Raw genomic sequence first — 11,219 nt, 5'->3', positions numbered from 1 at the left:
CATTAGACTTTATTCTACACTTTTTTGTGCTTAAGCGACGTCTTTCAATGGTACAAATATATAAAATAATTTTTGTATAGTTTATAAACTTTAACAACGCATTTCCATACACACATGATAACGAAAAAATAGCCATGTCATATTTTATTAAGTAGTTGAATTCGTTTACAATGTTCTTAGATTCTGTAGCGTTTCTGAATAATAAATCACTTACAGAAAATTGGTTTTCTTTTGAATATGGGAATCGAACTACCAAGTTGCCAATGTTTTTCCATCCTGGACATTTTAAAAGCGCATTAAGCGTGTCAGTTATTGTTTTTTCGTCGTGACAAAAAACATATTTTCGTTCGTTGAAAGCCAAAGTTGAAACCAATAAAGTAATTATGACATTGGAAAACATTTTCTTATGACGAAGTTAACTGAGTTTTTAGTAAAAGTTTTAAGAGTGAAAGTAAGATGTTTTTGGATCTTAGACTAGGCATATAAAATAAATTTTCGATTTTAACATCCGAAATGCACATAACCTTTGTCTTATTTGCTATAATATCCCCTGTTTAAATATTAGAATGTATACGCATTATTTTTTTTGTTTAAGCACAAAAAAGAAATACGGTTTTGATTTTGCTAAAGTAAAAAAGACCAATGTATTTTTTTTTATTACATATACAGCGTGATTCTTTTATCATGCACCAGTCAATATCTCACTTTTTGGAATTTTTGAGCGGCAATAACTCCGCGGTCCTATCGAGACCGTGTAGGCGTTGAACATTTTGTTTTACCATAGTCTGCGAGGCCCGCCACATTCTAGGGACCTAAAATCCCTTCCCAGGGATCTAAGGGTCCTGGCCACAATTTTGGTCCCAGGCCCGTCAAACTCACCACGCGCCTTTTCACGGCTTAATCATAACTTCCTGCCAAGTTATAAAATTATAAAAAAAAAATTTCACATGGTGAAAGTGACAATTATTACTTCAACATCGCAGTGACCAGAATCATAGCGTCTCAATGAGCCTCCTCGGCGTTGAATGTAGCTGTCCCAATGGCCCTAGCCGAGCAGCCACGAAGCTCAAATATCGATACCAGCCCTCAACCAAAGAGACCGAAAGTGTGCGTTACACTCGTCCATATTATTGCCGAAACTGTTGGTTGAATAAGACATACTCTGTCCAACGAATTCAAGAGCAAAAAAACATCGAAAACTACAGCCGACTTTGCTAAACTAGATGAGATCGTAAAGCGCCAAGGAGTCTACATGTTCTTCCAGAACCAACGCTCTCGCCAATTAGCTCAGGAGGACCCAATACAAGAGAGTACCGACTAATCTCTTAAACTAGCGCAATACAATATGAGAGGAGCCACAATCGTCAACAACCAGTTTTAACTATACTGCAACACGAATAGAGTTGACATTGGAGAGGGGGGGGGAAACAAAAAAAAAATTGTGAAAAATTGAGAAAATTAATTTTCTTATTAAACCCTATGAGATGTTGAGTGGCTCATGACAAAAAAGTCACCCTGTATATATCTTTGGCTCTAATCTCCATTCACATTTCTATTTTCTCTTATCATTTTTATCTTGTCTCTAATATCTTAATATTTTTGAATATGTTTTAATATTGTAACAAGAAAATGACGTCATAAAATTTCTTGTAAAATAACATATCTATTGTAACGGACCTACTGTCTGGTTGTTACACATATCTTGTGTTATAAACAGCGATAAAAGTTATAAAAATGTGATGAGGTTCTAATTCCCACAAAGATGACGGAAAATGGTAGCTCCAATTATCTATGCACACTTAGCAATCTAGTTTATTATATTCTTCTCTTCGACGTTTACTGATAACCGATACCTTCTTAAGCTTGGTGTGACTACGTTCTAGATTTAAATTATTGCATAAACATTTATACTATGATATACTATCAAATATGTATACATCAATAAATTCAGTGACGAATTTTGTTTTCTTCCAGTAGTTACTGGTAGCAAAAACCGATAGAACAAACCAACCGATCAATGCCAAACAGTAGTGATTAGAAGCAGCCATTGTTGAAACTACTATAAATTGCAGATGCAGCAAATAAGAGGTCATCATGTAGAAAATGCCAAAAATACACAAAGTAGTTTAAAAAAAACAAAGAAACACTGGTCGTTTGTCTGAAATAATTTATTGTCATAGTTATCCGCGTATCGTAAAAAATTAATTAAAATATTTTCAAACAGCTGTTTTGTTGATTAACTCACATGTAGAAATTAGCTGCGGTCATAGTGTTATTTGGTAAATTTTAGCTTCGATGCAGAGCAGCAAAAGTATTGATTTTACTACGATGTGGGCTTTTTTTTGTATCTGTATACACTGTAAATTTTTTAATACTGGACCAATTCTTTCGAATAGCACTCTATAAATCACAAATTGCATCTAGTTGTTACATAGATAGAATTAAATGATAATTAGCTATTTGTTGTATTAGGAAATAGGGTCATTTAGGGCCTGGAAATTTATCATTGTAGTTTTTGTCGTCTTCTCCTTTGTAATTAGGTAAAATTAGTTCGATGTTTGCAGATTTATTTTTAAATTCCAGAAAAGGGAAAATGTATTCAATTAATTCAGGTAAATGCAATTTGAAATATTCGTGCAGAACCAGTTTTTTTTAGGAAACTCAACGCTTCAAACATGTATTTAAACATCAACCTGCTTTTCATAAATTGTTTCAACGCAGAATTAAATAATTTCCAAGCATTTTTATTATCTACATCAGAATTTTGAATAGAAGAAGACGGTTCAACATTGTAATTATTTACGTCAAGACTGTCTTCATAAGCTAGATAATTTACTTCATCTGTTGAATGCGTTTTATTTTTAGGATCATTTATTTCACTAGACTTTATTTTAGACTTTTTCGGTTCAACATTTTTATTATTTTCGTTAAGACTTTCTTTATTGGCTTGTATATTTTCTTCGTCCGTTAAATGTGTTTTATTTTTCAGATTACGTGATAGTCTATACTTTTTTTTAACGCATTTCTATACACACATGATAACGACAAAATAGCCATGTCATATTTTATTAAATAGTTGTATTCGCTTACAATGTTATTAGATTCTTTAACGTTTCTGGATAATAAATCACTTACAGTAAAATGGTTTTGTTTTGAATATGGGAATCGAACTACCAAGTTGCCAATGTTCTTCCATCCTGGACATTTCAAAAGCGCATTAAGCGTGTCAGTTATTGTTTTTTCGTCGGCGCAAAATACATATTTTCGTTCGTTGAATGCCAAAGTTGAAATCGATAAAGTAAATAAGATATTGGAAAACATTTTCTTGTGATGAAGTAAACTGAGTCACAATTTTTTTTGTTAAGTTTTATAAACACTACTCTAATTGAAAAATGCAAGAGTGAAACTAAGGTGTTTTTGCAACTTCCGTATTAATTACGTATTATTAATGCAACTTTTGTATTAATAACACAAATCCAACCGATAAATGTAAGAGTGAAACTAAAATATTTTGTCAATTTCTGTACACTAGACATAAAAGCTAAATTTTCAATTTGTTTAACAACCAAAAATACTCATAACGTTGGCCTCATTTTTCTATCAGCTAAATAAATAATAAATTGTATACGAAGTATTTGTTTCGTTTAAGCATAAAAAAGAATTACGGTTTTGATTTTGCCGAAGTCAAATAGCCCATTAGATTAATTTGTTTTATTAAACATATATTTTATAATAAATTTGTGATGGCATCGTTGGACCTCAATGGTCCCTTAAGCTATATATGATGATGAACCGAAATGCACATAATCTCTGTATTATTCGCTATGATGTCAGCTGATCAAATAATAAAATGTTTATGAATTATATTTTTTGCTTAAGCATAAAAAAGAAATACGGTTTTGATTTTGCCAATGTAATATAGGGCATTCGATTATTTTTTTTAACAAACATATATTTTATAACAAGATAATGTAACAGAATATTACAGTAAAACCAATACCTTTGTCGCTTTGCACCGATGTTAAAAGAGCGTCATATAGAGAATGCCAAAAAAGCACAAAGATGGTAAAAACACAGAAAGCCTGGTCGTGTACTCACATGTAGCAACGTAGAAATTGACTGCTGTCAAAGTGTTATTTTGCTTTTTTTTTCATGAGTTTTTAGATTTTTGAGAAAATTGTCTATATTATAACCTCACATTAGATCTATTTCCTTTAGAATGTTTAGATATGTTTTATCATTGAGAATGTTATTGTAATATACATTCTGGTGCTACTAAACAAAATGTAAAATATGAAACAGTAGTTTTTTTTTTGTAAATCAATATAATTATGTTAACATTATTTTATTAAAACTCTATATTAAATCTATTTTGTAGTCTCTTTTTTCTGATTTTTAGTGACTCTTTTTTCAACATTTAAGTAAATCTTAACTAAAGATTTACTGCACTGTTTTAACCAAAAAACACATTTATTTGTCTTATTTGCTTTAATACCGACCAAAACAAAATTAAATAATAATTTATTATTCATTTTACTCTAACACAAAATAATAATAAGGTTTTGAGTTCCCTAAAGTAAAAATAAAACCAATCCATAATTAAAAATTTTATTATATGATATTACAGATTAGTGAATAATTATCATTTAATTTGAAGTTAAAGTAAAACCCTATTCTATAAAGTAATTTTGAGTGACTTTAAATAAATATGAAACAGTACGAAACCCAAATCTATAAGGTGATTTTTAGTGGCCGTTTTTTCAACATTTAGGTAAAGCTTAACAAAAGCTTTACTGCACTGTTTTAATAAAAAAACACATTTTGTTTGTTTTATTTGCTTTGATACCGGCTAAAAAAAAATTAAATAATAACCTATTATTCATTTCACTTTAAACAAAATAATAATAAGGTTTTGAGTTCCCTAAATTAAAATTAAAACAAATCCATTTTTTTAAATTTTATTATAATTTATAATATGATATTACAGAATTGTGAATAATTATCATTTATTTTGAGGTTAAAGTAAAACCCAATTCTATAAAGTAGTTTTGAGTGACTTCATCCACAAGCGTTGCAATTTGAGCCTCCAATTTTTCTACGACTGCAAATTTATCTTCTATCGTATTTCCGTCTAAGAAAAAAGTATTGAATACAGCTCTTTCTCTAACGATCCTTGGTTGATCGCTCTCTGGTATAATACAATATTCGTAAAGAAAACGATCTAACGTATAAGTAGTATTAAGAAATTTTAAAAATGATTTGCTTAGTTTGCCAATTGTACTTTCGTAGTTTTGGTCGTCTTCTCCGTTGTAATCACTTAAAACTTCATTTATGTTTGCAGATGCACTTTTAAAACCCGTAAAAAAGGTTATGTATTTAATTAACTCAGGTAAATGCAATTGAAAATATTCGTCAATGACCAGTTCTTTTAAAAAACTCAATGCTTGGAACATGCACTCAAACATCAACCAATTTTTCCTGAATTGTTTTACAGCAGAATTAAATAATTTCCAGGCATTTGTATAATTAACATCAGAATTTTGAATAGAAGACGACGGTTCAACATTTTTATTATTTTCGTCAAGAATGTCTTCATATTCTAGATAACTTACTTCATCTGTTAAACTATACTTATTTCTAAACTTTTTTGAGATGATGCGACGTCTTTCCATGCTACTAACATATAAAATAATTTTCGTATAGTTTATAAATTTTAACAACGCATTTCCATACACACATGATAACGAAGAAATAGCCATGTCATATTTTATTAGATAGTTGTTTTCGTTTACAATGTTTTCAGGTTCTGCAACGTTTTTGTATAGTAAATCACTTACAGAAAAACTGTGTTGTTTTGAGTGTGGGAATCGAACTAACAAGTTGCCAATGTTATTCCATCCTGGACGTTCCAAAAGCGCATTCAGCGTGTCAGTTATTGTTTTTTCGTCAGTACAAAATACATATGTTCGTTCGTTAAAAGCCAAAGTTGAAACCAATAAAGCAATTAAGACAGTGAAAAACATTTTCCTACGATAAAGTAAACTGATAAACGATTTTTTTTTGTTAAGATGTTTTAATAAAACATAATATCCAACCGATAATTGCAAGAGTGAAAATGTTTTTGCAACTTACATAGACTAGAGCTAAAAATACAAATTTTCGACAACCGAAAGTTCACATAACGTTTGTCCTATTTGCTATATGATATCAGCTGAATCAATGTTAAAATGTACATGAATTATTTTTTTTCTTTTTAGCACAAAAAAGAAATACGGTTTTGATTTTTCCGAAGTAAAATAAACCATTATATTATATATTTTTTTTATCAAATGTATATTTGATAATATTATAATGTAACAGAATATTTTGAATAATTATAAGTTATATTAAGATTATAGCGTAACAATTATTTTTAAAGTCTATGTTGTATGTAATTCGATCAACATAAATGGCCTACATTACAAAATATGTTTCATCATTCAGAATGTTATTGGATTCTATACACTCCGGTGCCACTAGAAAAAATGTAAAATATTAGACAACAGTTTTCTGTAAATCAAAAAAAGAATAAAAACATTATTTTTTTAAAACTGTATGAATAATAATTTATTTTGTAGTCTTTATTTCGCGAAACCATGCATGAAACCCAAACCTTTAAAGTGATTTTTAGTGACTGTTTTCAATTTGAGCTTCCAATACTTGTATTTCGTATTTGTTGCTCCAATTTTTGTGTAAAAAGAATATGGCTTTGATTTTTTGTTGGGATATATTTTTTTTGTGCGCACTGTTTTAGGTTAAACAAAAGCACACGCGTGGTATAGAAACTAAACTATATCTGTTTTGAAACGAATTGTTATTTTTATACAGGGTGATTAAAATTGTGTTCAACAGTAATAATTGTTCAGCAAGATGTCTGTGTATTTTTTTAACCAATATTTTTTTCTCTTTAATAGACATAGGTCAATAAGTTTTGAAATAAAATATAATAATATTTAGCTTAGTAAATTGATTACTGTACTATATTTCATTCATTTTATAATAATATTTTCATATTTACAATGGGCTAATTCCAAGATTTAAGGTTGATTCAAAGATATTGTAGTTTATAAATACATAAAAGGACAACTTATAATATTATCAGGAATCAATATTTGGCCGCTTTTGAGTTTAAAATTTTAAGTTCTGTTTTAATCAGTACAGTACAAATCAAGCAAAGGTTAACCAAACTAGGAATGTATAAACCAAGCACAAATTAGCATGGTGGTTCAATGTGGGTATCTAACTTAATATTTATTTGTTATTGCATTTTTAAGGTAATTTTATCATTTTTAAACGTTTTGATGTGAACCTATTTATAGTATAGTATAACCTAGTACAGTATAAAACAAGTACATCAGTAAATCAGTACATCTTAAATTTTTTTAATTTTTGAATGTTATTATCACTACTATGTATAAAACACGTTTGAACATTTTTTAAAATTTCAACATTTTAAAATAAAGTTTAGAAAGGGTTAAAATTAAAAATTGAAAAAAGTACTTCAACCGATCCTAATTAAACTTCATGACGAATTCAAATCTGTTTTTAAATTGCTTATCGGATCACTGGTTAGGCCTGTGCGATGGAAGAAAAATGATGTGTTTTGACTGAAAAAATGATCTGTATGGAGCCCCCTTAAAGTTCAAATTAGTGCTTTAAAGAAGCATTTATTGCTATATTAGAGATAAATAATTTGGTTTTGTTTTGAAAAAAGTATAATATATGAACTATTATTTTGACCAGCCACTTAGGAAATAATTAATCTGAAACAAATAAATGATGTACTTTGTTTCATTTTGACGTAATAGAAAAATTCAAAACTTATTGTTTTAGGTGTATGTTTGACTAATGAACATAATTTATTGATATATTTCAAAACTGGATACAATGGGTTTTGTTTAGGTATTGTTTTCTGCAACGTTTCTGTATAATAAAAATAGAAAAATGGTTTTCTTTTAAATATGGGAATCGAACTACTAAATGGCCAATGTTCTTCCACCCTGGACATTTCAAAAGCGCATTAAGCGTGTCAGTTATGGTTTTTTCGTCGTGACAAAAAACATATTTTCGTTCGTTGAAAGCCAAAGTTGAAACCAATAAAGCAATTAAGTCATTGAAAATCATTTTCTCATGATGAAGTTAACTGATTCACGATTTTTTTATTATGATTTAAAAACACTAATCCAACCGATAAATGCAAGAGTGAAACTAAGATGTTTTTTCAACTTACGTAGACTAGACATATAAATTAAATTTTCGATTAAGTTTTAATAACCAAAAATAACGTTTGTTTTATTTGCTATGCCTTTAGCTGAATAAATAACAAAATGTATACGCATTATTTTTTTGTTTTAGCACAATACTGTTTTGAATTTTCCAAACATTAAAAGACCAATAAATTTATTATTTTTCTTAAATATATATTTTATAATATGATACTGCAAAATTATGAATAGTTATAATTTATATTGAGAATAAAGTGAAACAATTATTTGTAGGTTATAATGTATCTTGGCTTACATTACAAAATATGTTTTATCATTAAGAATGTTATTGGATTATATATACTGGAGCTACTAGACAAAAAGTAAAATATTAAGCAGTAGTTTTTCTGTGTATTGTTTTAAATATGTTGGCATTATTTTTGTATACTTATAAGTATAATCTATTTTGTAGTCTCTATTTCGTGCTATAAGAAACCCAAATCTTTAAAGTAATATTTAGTGATTGTTTTTTCAACTTACGTAGACTAGTCATATGAATTAAATTTGCGATTTTTTTAAATATCCAAATATATACATTTTTGGTTTGTCTTATTTGTTTTCATATCGGTAAAAAAAAACATATAATAATGTATTATTCATTTCACTTTAGCAAATTATAGAAATGCGGTTTTGATTTTCCTTAAGTAAATAAAGAACAATATATAATATATATTTTTTTTAATGATATTACAGATTTATGATTAATTATAACTTATATTGAGATTAAAGTTTATCGTTAATTTTTTTAAAATTGTGTTTATAATCTACATTGTGTTCTCTATTTCTAGTTCAAAATGTAAATGTAAATTAGGTATACTTCTAATAAGTGTAAATCGTAAAATTTGAATACTTACCACTGATGTTAGAATAAAATTTCCTTCACCAAACTTTTACCAAATGTTTTATTCTCGTTTATGTAAGTATTGCATGAGTTTGAAAATTTTTCGTTCAGTCACATTTGTGTTGTGGGTCAATAAATTAGACAGTTTTCAGCTTACCACTTATGTTTTAAACCGTAAATAAATAGCAAAAATAAACTTAATTGGTTCAAAGATGATATGGGTCATTAAAACATAACTTAAATTTTATATAAACAAAATATTTATTTTTAGTTTTTAACTTTTTGACCGCAAAAAAAGTTTTTGAAAAATTTAAAAATTAAAAAAAAAATATGAAAAAATGTATTTTTGTTTATAATAAAGTTAAATTACACTTAATAATAATTTTAACTGTACAGGTTTCATGTCCATACCACTATCGGCAGTTAAATTACAGAGTTGGGAACATGAGGAGTTTTTACATAGTTTTTTTTTTTAAAAATTGACTTACCTAGGTCCAAAAAAAGTTTTAAATTTTTTTGTTATTCGTCGCACACCTATTAGGTGATTTTACGTGGACCGACCCATATATATACCTATGTATTTAAATGTTCAAATGTTTAAATGCCTTAACACAAAATAATACTAAGGTTTTGAGTTCCCTAAAATAAAAATAAAACTAATCTATTTTTTTAAATTTTATTATATTTTACAATATGATATTACATAGTTGTGAATAATTATCATTTATTTTGAGGTTAAAGTAAAACCCAATTCTATAAAGTAACTTTGAATGACTTTAATCACAAGCGTTTCAATTTGAGCCTCCAATTGTTCTACATATGCAAATTTCTTTTTTATCGTACTTCGTCCTGGGAAAAATACTTTGCCCACTTCATATTCTTTAACGATCTTTGTTTTCTCGCTCTCTGGTATAATACAATAGTCATTAAGAAAACGTTCTAACGTATTTGTAGTATTGAGAAAATTTAAAAATGCACTGCTTAATTTGCCAATTTTACTTTCGTAGTTTTGGTCGTCTTCTCCGGTGTAATCCGGTAAAACTATATTTATGTTTGCGGATGCACTTTTATGAACCATAAAAACGTTTATGTATTTAATTAACTCAGGTAATTGCAATTTAAAATATTCGTGCAAAACCAGTTCTTTTAAAGAAAGCAACGCTTCAAACATGTACTCAAACATCAACCTACTTTTCTTAAATTGTTTCACTGCAGAATTAAATAATTGCCAGGCATTTTTATAATCAACATCAGAATTTTGAAAAGTAGACGACGGTTCAACATTTGTATTATTTTCATAAAGACTTTCTTTAATGGCTTGTATATTTTCTTCATCCATCAAATGTGTTTCATTTTTTAGATCACGTGACAGTTCCCACTTTTTATTGTTTATGCGACGTCTTTCCATGCTACTAATATATAAAATCATTTTTATATAGTTTATAATTTTTACCAACGCATTTCCATACACACACGATAACGAATAAATAGCCATGTCATATTTTATTAGGTAGTTGTATTCGCTTACAATGTTATTAGATTCTGCAATGTTTTTGTATAATAAATCACTTACAGTAAAATGGTTTTGTTTTGAATATGGGAATCGAACTACCAAGTTGCCAATGTTCTTCCATCCTGGACATTTCAAAAGCGCATTAAGCGTGTCAGTTATTGTTTTTTCGTCGGCGCAAAATACATATTTTCGTTTGTTGATTACCAAAGTTAAAACCAATAAAGTAATTACGACTTTGGAAAACATTTTCTTATGACGAAGTAAACTGAGTCTTAAGTAAAAGTATTAATAACACAAATCCAACCGATAAATGTAAGAGTGAAACTAAAATATTTTGTCAATTTCTGTACACTAGACATAAAAGCTAAATTTTCAATTTGTTTAACAACCAAAAATACACGTAACGTTGGCCTCATTTTGCTATCAGCTAAATAAATAATAAAATATATGCATTGTTTTTTTGCACAATAAAGAAATACGGTTTTGTTTTTGCCGAAGTAAAATAGGTCGTTACATTTATAAATTTACTAAACATTTATTACATACATATAACTCAATCTTT

Source organism: Adelges cooleyi, unplaced genomic scaffold (genome assembly GCF_023614345.1).
Source record: "Adelges cooleyi isolate 19-005CV unplaced genomic scaffold, UGA_ACOO_1.1 ACOO_flye_CR_arks_rails_tigmint_CR_PRNA_21, whole genome shotgun sequence".
NCBI classification, from domain to species: domain Eukaryota; kingdom Metazoa; phylum Arthropoda; class Insecta; order Hemiptera; family Adelgidae; genus Adelges; species Adelges cooleyi.
The sequence above is the reverse complement of the archived record's forward strand: the minus strand, read 5'-3'. Positions refer to the sequence as shown.